The sequence below is a fragment of the Chinchilla lanigera genome, unplaced genomic scaffold, assembly GCF_000276665.1.
Source record: "Chinchilla lanigera isolate Chin_1 unplaced genomic scaffold, ChiLan1.0 scaffold00180, whole genome shotgun sequence".
In the NCBI taxonomy this organism is placed as follows: Eukaryota; Metazoa; Chordata; class Mammalia; order Rodentia; family Chinchillidae; genus Chinchilla; species Chinchilla lanigera.
Window position 1 is genome coordinate 1012936 of NW_004955581.1, and position 10713 is coordinate 1023648.

A 10713-nucleotide genomic window follows, 5' to 3' on the forward strand; every position below is an offset into this window, starting at 1 on the left:
GCTCCTCAGAAGCTCCCTGTCTGGTTACTGAAGGCAGGCACCACTCCCTCCCTCTTTTTCTTCCTTTGCAATTTCACACTGTTGGCCTGGGAAGCCCCAGGCACCAACCCGTGTTGCTATAGTTTTCCTTCTCTTCTTGCTAATCTTTCACAGCAGCAACCTGCTATACTCCTCTAACACAGAAGCACACCAGCACTGATAGTTATTCAGATAAAAACCTGGTTTACAAGACTCTTCTTTACCGTATCTGCGAGAATTTATGCTTTTCCTGAGCCTTACTTATTCCAGTACTCTCAAATCTCTATCATCACCCTCATGTAATGGCCCTTCGTTTGAATCTCTCACTTTCTCTTTGCCTTATTTCCTGAATATACCCTAACTACTATGTTTTTAAAATCTATTTATTTCTTCCCTTCAATGTCAATCTGATTTACATTGCTTATGTCAGTTACTTGGACCATACTTTCTTTAGTTCTCCAGGCTAAGATTTTTTTTATACCTTTCTCATTTTATTTCTGATTGTGGTCACTCTAAATATCATTAATCTGGTATTCACACATATCTTTTTTTGATATTTCTTCAAAGCTCAGAATTTCCTATCTTTTTCTTCAACCAATAATGTTTCAATTCAGGACTTTTCCAAATTAATTTTTGCTGAAGAAAAAACTCCTCATCCAGACAGTGTGTTTCATGGTAACCTTTGCTATGGTTTAGATCTAAAACACCCCCCTAAGTCTCTTGGTGGGGTGGGGCTTTTGGAAGACGATTAGATTGTGTAGGCTTTATAACCATCATCAGATTGACCCACTTATGAGTTCCAAGCTAAACGTGCTCTCAGCAGGGGGAGTCCGGCTGGCAGAAGTAGCCACGAGGGTCATGACCTGGAAGGGTGTTTCCTTGCTGCCCAGTTCGTCCTTCTCTTTTGCTTCCTGTCTGCCATGGGTGGAGCAGCTTTTCTCCACCATGCTTTTCCAATGTTGCTTCTTCCCTGGAGCCAGACAACCATGAACTGAGCCTCTGAAACCGTGAACCAAATGCACCTTACCTCACCTCAGCGATGGGCAGTGACTGATCACTCTCCAAGAGCAAAAAGCCAGAAGAAAGGTTACTGAGGAAGCACAGTCCTCTCCTTCTTCACCATGAATATCGTCTGTGGTACTACTTGGCTGAAGTATTTCGAATATCTTGTGCACATTTAAATTGCAGTTAATTTTCCTCTTCTTATAATTTCTCCTCTTCAAATAATTGTCAACAATCAACCAGGATGTCATTCTAATGAAGGGATCATCATGCGCTCTCACAGTAAGCAAAATCCTTCAGTGACTCCTGACACTTCCACAAAAAAAAAATTTAAAAACTGAGGGTTTTGCATAATTTTCATCCACTTTCATTGTAGGGAGCATGTTTACACTTACCCTTACTTTCCATTATTCCTCAAACCCACTCTGCACGTGAGACACCCAGGGCGATGTCTTCATTTTTCACATTTTGTAATAAGTACTTCGTGGAGCACTCATTCCTACTGCAAGAATCAGCAAATCATCTGTGGGACTTACAAGTGTCATCTCATCTCCACATCCTGGAACTTTCTCATACGTGTCACACTGAGTAGATGTCTGTGTATTGAAAGAGTGTAAAATGTTGAAAAATCAGTACCTTCATTCGTAGTTTTAGATATTATTATGTCTTTAACTCTTGAAGTTCGTTTTTGTCTATGGAGGAAAATAGAGGTCTAGCTTCATTCTCTGACCTATGAGTACCGAGTTTTCCCAGCACCATTTGTTGATGGTCTTACCTCAGGGTACGCTCATAGCGCTGGTGTCAAAACCCACTGACAGTGAACACCTGTACCGCTGTTGCTACATAAAGTGCTTCCCTATTTTATACTGAGTAAACTCTCAACACCTTGGTGTATATGTAGTTTCTGCATAGTTGTTCCCAGCCAGCAGTGCTTTGTACTTGGTTCCACTCTCAGATGTCCACTTCACTTCTATTTATGTTGATATTCAAAGTACCTCAGTAGCACACTTTCGTTTCTCTGCTTCGTATCTCAAATATCTTTTTTCTGAATTCATTTATAGCCCTTAAGACTCTACTTACTTTTAAGACCTAATGCAAAGATTTTTCATGTGATGCTGAAAGGCACTGTTATTTCTGATGTAAAATCCTTTATTTCTAGTGTCGTGATTATTTTATCATATGTACACACTGTCTAAGGTTCAGTTCCACAAAGTATTTAAAGCTCTGCCCCAGTTACAGCAGGAATTCTTCAGTACTTATAACTTCTTATTTTTGATAAAGGCAAGCGCCCTTAGGTAGTCTTTCCTTACGGAGTGATTGTAGTTGCGTTCTCCACTGCAACCATGGTGTGTTCTTTCTTAGAACTGCATATCATTGTCATTAATTTTAAAGTAATGAAGCCTTACATGGACATCTGGCACCTGTCAGCATGTTTTAATATTGCAACTAGTCTAAATCCCCGACAACACGCACTCACGCTTCTCTCCTTAAATAAAAAGGGCGATAACATCACAAAGAAATTGACACACTATTGACTTGGCCCTGAAGCAGAAAAACAAATGGAAAACATCAGTGGTTTTGTATTCTCAAATTACACTTACCATCAATCATCAGCTGTACAATCACACAGAGTTACAAAAATACTCTATTCCCTTAGCTGGAAATTTAGATTGTAAGTTCCTACCTAAGACGATTTTGATAAAAGCCATGGAACTTTATGTTTGAAATACTTATCATATATTTTCTTAGGGTTTGTTCATAGACCCTGAAGAATTAGGGTTAACATGTTTAGAAGACAGTTATTTTAGTTTTATACAATGAGCTTTGCAAGTTTCAACACACTATTAAAGTGAATACATCTAGTAAGAAATAAATGTTGATTCATATATTAGTAAGTAAATCTAATCCAAGTATATGATTGAACAATTTGCATGGGTGCCATAGTGATTGGGTTCCGTAAACAATGGGTGTGAAAAGATTAAATGACTTAATGGTTATTTCAAGGTGAAGGAAGGTAGGAATATAAGTGAATAGAAATAAGGGGTCAGATCAATAGAACATATAAGTCGTAGCTTTACAGAAGAGTAAGTAGGAGGTTGAAATGGGGTAAGTGGAAAACAATCTCTAGAGGGTAGCTATGATTTTACATTTACAGAGGGTAGCATGACACATGAATAGCCAAGCAGTTGTAAAACCAGAAAGTAAAAATCAGAGCAAAAATGAAACCTGGTACTGCCTAATAAATAATCTGAAAATATTTCCTATTTACTTAGAATATACTTTATATAAAAGTCCTTCTCAGGAGTTTTGGTCTCTAAAAATTATGTATCTTAGACTGTTCTAGCTCTATAAAAATGGAAAGAGATATTAAAGTGAAACATACTAAACCAAAGTTTTTGGTACCTAAATTGGTCTTGGGAATAGAAACATAACAAATGTTTTTCTGCCAGAAGAGACCATTGGAGCATTATCCCTAGAGACCACTGAGGTATAACAAACTAATAAAGAATTATATTTGGTCAGCAATGGGGAATTACACCTTGACCTATTTTATACAGACAGACTCAATCACTTACTCTCAAATTTATTCACGGAACCTAAATTTTAAGTAGATGGAACTGGTCAGGCAAAGGGGGCAGTCTGGACCCCTCCTTACTGGCGCCAGAGAGGCCCTGTCCTACCGGCACTGTTGTTGTCACTGCTGCATTTGTCTGCTTCCAAAGGGAACAGACTTGCTGCTCTAACCAGGTGTTTCTTATCTCCTTGTGCCTTATTATGAGTAATGAATCGTGCTTAGATTCTGCCTCCTGATTACTGCAATATTTTAATCCATAAGGCAGAGCATCTCCACCTGGCACCGAAACGTTCCTGTGGGTCTGCGTACTTTAACAACAGCAAGTCTGACCACAGTGCCATTCTGTGTCCCTCAGCCTCTGCACCATGGACCCATCGGGAACCGGGGCTCCTGGCTTTTCTCTCCTGTTTGATAATTGTGGATAATATCCATTTGGTTTTCTGTCTCTTTGCTCAAATTAACTTATCAGAGACATGTCTGCATTCATGTGTAAAGGTCTATTGCTGTAAAAAGCAACAGCATTCATATGCTTCTATTCAGTTTCTTAGTAACTCAGTCATGGAGCCTGGATCAGTACCTGAGGGTACTTGTCAGATGTTCTTTCTCAAAATTTAGCTATTGTCGCTCTCCTCCACCAGGCCTTTCAGACCTCAGAGCCAGCTGGTCCAGAAGTGAAACTCTGGGACACAATACAGTGGACTCTCAAGTTGCGACTGGACGGACAGGACATAGGAACAGCTTGGGTTATGACCAGAACTTGAGGTTCAGCTTACAACCAAAGACTTGAGCTGAGACCCAGATGCTGGGCACTTGTGCAGTTGTAAACAAAGGCTTGTGATGCCAGAGAAGCGTATGCAAGCTTACGAAAGCATCAGCCTGAGCTCAGATGTGCGTGTTTGTGAATGTGATTTTGGCCAGTGCTTCATATGATCACTGTGATTACTGCTATCAAAATGGCCCCAGAAAAGCTAGAAAAGAAGCCAAGGAAGGAAGAGAAGGTAGAAAAGCACCCACAATGGAGCAGAACAGTGTTTGTCTGCTGAGCAGCAAGGAGAGATCCCTGTCAGGGGGATCCTGTGAAAGTGCACATCCAGTGAGAGGAAAACCTGGAAAGAAGAAAAAAAGAGTGCCTTGTGCTGGTTATTTAACCTGGAGATTTTTCATGATCTATAATTTATAAATATGACTTTTCAGAACTAGAAAGATGGTAGTGTTCACGAGGTGAATGAATTGGGACAGAAAGAGACTCTGCTGCTGTGAAAGACAAAAAGCGAAGTCCCTCAGTCATTTCCCTTTTAATTCCTCTCTTGGGTGTGCACAGCATGTGGTCCCTTCTAATATTCCTCCCCAGGCACCAAATGAAAATTCCTAAATGTTGCAGGACAAGCTGTCACTGAAGCACTTTCCCTTCAATATCTTTCCAATCTGCACATTGTGAAGTCTGTGTGGGGTCTTCCTTAATCCCCAAATTTCACTTGTAAATCTTTCACTGCAAAGCACAATTTTTAGAGGTCATGCTACTCTCTAACCCTTAAACTTCTCCACTAAATCATTCATTCATTTATTCATTTGAGCATTTGTCAAGTAATTTTCGACCAACTAGTATGTCTCTCTAGTCTGGGGACTGAACTACACAAAGTGAACAAGGTATTTATTCTTTTTTGCTTTTTTTTTTTTTTAGTTTTTTTTTTTTAGTTTTTTTAGTTTTTTTTTCCGGTATCGGGAACCGAACTCACGACCTTGCGCTTGCCAGGCAGGCGCTTTGCCGCTGAGCTAAATCCCCAGCCCCAAGGTATTTATTCTTAATAATATTACTGATGAGTATTTGAAGCATAAAAACAAAAGGTAGGCAAGACAGTGGGATGTACACTATGCACATACATTTAAACACGTGTGTAAACTGTCAAAGAAAGAGAAGAGATGAAACACAAAAGCAACAGTAATTAATCTTAGACCTCGATATCTCAGTTTCATTTTACCTATGGGGAGAAGAGAATAAAGGAACAAATTGTATGTGCAGGTATAACAGCATTAAAAACAATTCTGGTCATGTCGCAGAAAATAACACCAACTCCAGAGAATACATAATTAGGCATACAGGGGAAGAAAACTTGAAAGTTGCAGAAGTAAAATTGTGTGGGATTCCATAATACCCATACAGAGCTACAGAGAGTACAGCAGGGAGTTCACAGGAAATGAGGAAACACTTCCTCCTATGCATTGCTCTTCCCCATGGAGGAATGCATCATTGAAATGTAGCTCTTCTGCACCCCTCTGCACAGGTACACAGCATGTTCCCAATGTCTGAAGAGTTTCAACCCAACTGCAGTCCTACTTACAACTCTCTGTGCAGTGCTCACCCTGCTCAGATGTGGCCTCTGGACCTTATAGCGGCCCCAGTCGATGTCAAGAATGTCATGTGCTGAAGAAATCCTCTACATTTAGTAGGTAGACACACATGGTGAAATCATGGTTTGTACTTAAACCAGAATAAGCCACTAAAAACAAGTGAAATCCATTGTAGTTCATCAATGCCTAACATTATATATCTACTTTATTAATAAAGAAAATGTTTCTCTAAAAGGATTTAGATAGGATTGGACAAAGAAAGAATGACATTTGAAATTTACTTAATACACATGGTTTTAAAACGTCTGGAAAAACACATTTTATGCATTAATTGGTATCTCATGAACAAATCCATTAAAGAACATTGCAGACATTTATGGAATGAGTACATTTTTGAGTTCTTTTATGTTGTCTAGTCCTTTCTCAACGTTGAGGGCTAATAGATTGAGGACAATCTCCTAAAAGTTTGTACACACTGAACATATTTCCTTGTTGAAAACCTTCCTGCGGTGGATTGACAACTGGTGGCCAACTTGTAACACCCAGCTGAACTGAACCAGCATGGTGCTGTGTATGGGAGGCCCGCCCGCCACCTAAGGTGGGCTTCCCACACCCGGGATTGTTGCCAACAAAATAAGAAGAAGAACTGGAGAAGAAGTGCTGTTAGGGAGCTGTTGGTTCTCCTGGGGCCACTGGCTCTCTCTCTGGTCTTTACTTTGAGTGTCACTTCCTGGTTCCAGTGCAGATCCCTCAGCCTGTTGGCACAGATACTTTATCCCACTGGCACAGACTTTCTAGCTTCCACCACTGACCTTTGGGTCTTCCTGGCACAGATCCATGAAACAGACCTGCGTGAGACATTGTTGTGGGCCCTTGTGTTGGACTACTCATCCAACTCTGTCCAGAGTGAACAGGTCTCCAGAGAGAGGTGCCCATGGATGTACAAGAAAAGTAATGAAAAAAATCAAACCAAGACAGCCAAAATCCTGTGATCAGGTGCTAGCCCTCTAGGACTGACCCCTGATTACCATCTTCAGTAACCTTTTATTCAAAGGCATCCTGGAGGCAACAGAGGAATGGAGGATATCAACTATTTAGCAAGGACAATACCACTCAATTATCATAGGAATGTGACCCGACCAGTAAGCCAACATGCTATCTTCCTTCGTGCATATCTCAGCAAAGCATCTAGTATTGACCCCGGGGGCTTATGCTTATGCTAGACTTCCTTCAAACCCAACAATCATGGCTTGGTCAGGCCTCATGCAGTACACAAAAGAGTGACTAAGGAATGTCCTTCTCCACACCCTTGCTCTACAGTTGGACTTGTGGCGGGCATTGTGATGGGCTCTAGGTCTTTAGCTGGACTCGTGCAGGGTATTGTTGCGGGATCCAGGCCCTCAGCTAGATTCTTTTGGTCTTTAATATGTGGAAAGATTTTTGTGCTCTCTTTGTACATGATCTTTGGGTGACTAGTATAAATAATCTTATAAATTATGTGTCCTGTATTGTGTTGTTTCCCTTGTAAACCCTGACTACAACAGTGCTCAGTGTGTCTAAGAAAAATACCATCATTAGAATCAAAACAGGTTAGGTTACAAAAATATGACAACAAACATATAAGAACCAGTATCTCTCCATATACACAATCTAAAGTAATCCTGAATCAATTGCACAGATACAAGAATCATACAGAGGAGATGGTAGTAAAAATCAAACACAAAAAATTAAGGGTAACGAAGATGCCATATCTAGAAAATATGTCTCCCATGGAGACTCAGTGCTCCACATAAGTAATAATCTAAAGAGGCCTGAATCACAGGCTCCAAACCAAGCCACAGAAACACTACTTTGATAAATAGGTGCAACCTGTCTAGCACTGGATTCACTCTGAGTAATTTTGGCCCCACTGAGGGCCCGGATAAGATCACTCAGGGACTCTCCCTAAGGGAGGGGCAGTTCAGTTCACCCAAAACTGCACACTCAGAATTTAGAATTATAAAGCCAGTTAATACTGACTGGGTGGGCCTAGAGTGGAGAACCTTTCACAAAGTCAGGAGCCCTTAACTAGGAAACAGAAAAGAAAGACGTCTTGTGAGACAAAGAAAAAGGAGGCAGAGGCAGAAGTCGGGTCAGAAATCTTGTGTACAGACACAGGGGAAATGCACAGGACTTGGTAGAGTAAATCAAGCCTGAGGAAGTTTGAAAACTCAGATCCCATCCAGAAAACCCACTTCCCAAAGTAAAAGACTCAATGCTCCTCCAGTCCAGCAAACCAACAAGCCCAAGGTCCTGGAGTACACATGTCAAACTAAACCACAGCAACACAGCCTCAAATACTTAAGAGGTGTGGCCTGCTGGGTACTTTGTTAACTCCAGTGACCCAGCCAGCTCCTCTGTGTCCCCAAGATGCCCTATTGCAAGGATCTTCTATGACAGCACTGCTCCCGGTCTCACTCCACCCTCCCGACGGGTGTTCTGACACACAGGCAAGGCTGGTGGCCTCAAGGGGACCTCTTGCAGTCACGGTCTCTACACAGCCGAGTTGTTTTCAAACAACAGCAAACTTCAGGTTAATTTCAGCCACATTTTAATATCAAGTGCTTCCCCAAATCTCTCTACAAGAGAGGTAGGCCAACTCCCAAGAATGCACAGTTCCAAATCAGCAACAGAGAGTCTTTTAAAATACCAGGAGTCATAACCAGGAAACAGAAAAAAAAGTTTCAAGAAACAAAGGAAAAGGATGCAGAGATAGAAACAGAAGTCTAGTACAGAAAAAGGAACAGGAAGGGGCAGAGCGAGGGAAGGAGGAAGGGCGACAGAGAGAGACGGAAAGAAAGAGGCACTGGAGTCACTTAGGTGGATTCAGCCATACAGCCAGCGATGGCCATGGAAGGGACTATGCCAGATGTGCTTGTTGCTGAAGCAAAGGTTTAGGTGACACCCTGTCATCTGTCTTACTTCTCTGTCTTTCCTGAAACAAAATACCCAATGCCCAAAATTAAGGGAACAAAGGTTTATTTAGCTCAAGGTTTATGGAGGTCTAAGCCATAATGGGCTGGTCTGAGGCAGGGTGGGACATGGCAGAGGGGGAACAGTTCATGGCAGCTGAAGACAGCAAAAACAACAAGAGCGAAAGCAAGAAACAAGCCTCTTTCTGCCGCTTTTGTCTTATCCAGACCGCTGGGATTAGGGCAGTACCAATCCAACCAGTGGACTGACCCAGCAATCACCCGCCCTTAATCTCAGCACCAGTAATCCCAGTATTGAAGCAGGAATGAATCACAAAGTCTAGATTCAACTGCCTCTGAAAAAGCTCCATCTAAAAGTTCGTGAGGTTTGGGGGGGGGGACATCTAGACACAAACCATAACATCACCCACAACAAAGATCTGTGTCGAGCATCATGACTGCCTGCGCTCTTTCTGGACACTCTCAGAAAGGCAAGGGCCCCTTGGCCTTGACAAAATGCTGCCCGGCAGCCCAGGGTTCTTTTCTCGATTCCGATGGAAATCATGAGTCAGCAAAGCGCAGCTCTTCTAAAGTCCCAATGTCACCAGGTGGATGACTCTGGGGAATGCTGGATCCAACAGCTGACACAGCCTGCTGCTGGTCACTGCCACTGCGGCCACCACCACCCAAGCCCCGCTCATGGCAGATGCCACAGGCCAGCTCTGCTGGGCGCTGGTCCTGCTGCTGATCCTTGGTGGGTGCCGGGATCTGGGATTCTTCAGCACTAACAGCCCTTAGTGTTTGTTGCTGTATCTTCTGAAATGACCTCTCTGTCCACACCTCTCAGGGTGAAAGTCCCAAGTAGACTCACAGGACCTTCAGAGCCGCACCGCCTGAGACATGAATCCCTGGTGGTTTATAGCACCACAGGAGTGAGTCTGTATTTTACCAGGGGCCTGTGCAGCTCAAGGAAGCGAGTTTCTTGCGGAGAGCCCTGCTAGACTCACCGGGCAGGGTGTGGGAAGAGCTGCTTACGGAGCAGCTGCAGGCCTGTGCTTGTGCAGGGCTCCAGGAGTGTTCTGGAAGGCCAGCTGTGGGCTGGGCGGGGGATCACAGCCCCACCCCGTCTGCTCCCCAGCCAGGGCCTCGCCCTTCCCTAAGGAGGCAGCAGCAGAGTTTCTGCAGCAGCGCTGGAGGCCCAGGCTGGCATCCCTGCTGCACCCCTGTGGGCATGGAGGGGAAGGCAGAGGCTGGACAGCCCTGAAGGACGCTGAAGCAAGGGGTCAGGGCACGGCGGTCCTGGGGAGCAGGGAGGCGCGGGAAGGGAGGGACACCCTTAGCGAACTGCACCCTACTTTGGCTTCCCGGGCAGCAGAAAGAGCTTCTCCGTCTGCACAGGGGAAGAGCGCAGAGCCCAGCACAGTGTGGAAACCTGACCTCTGAAATCAGTTCCATGGCCCCAGGAGCTGGAAAATAGTGGTGAAGCAGCCTCAACTCTTGGACACGCCCTGCGGAGCCTGGCTGCTTCTGCCTGGTGTACCCAGCTCCTGGTGAGAGCGGAGACCTGTGCACAAACTCCCTGGCTATACCACCATTCGAGGAGAATGCAGTGCAGAGCAGGGTGGGGACAGGGGCAAGGACAGAACAACACGACCTTCCAAGGTAGCAAAGTGAGCAGCTGAGTCCTGGTGCCCCCGTACTCTCCCTCCTCACTCAACGGAGAGTATTACGTTCTTTGAGCATCGTATTGTCATCCCCCTTCCTCTCCGGGGAGAGAACCATCCACCCGTCTGCTCCTCGAGCTCACCTCAGCCAACA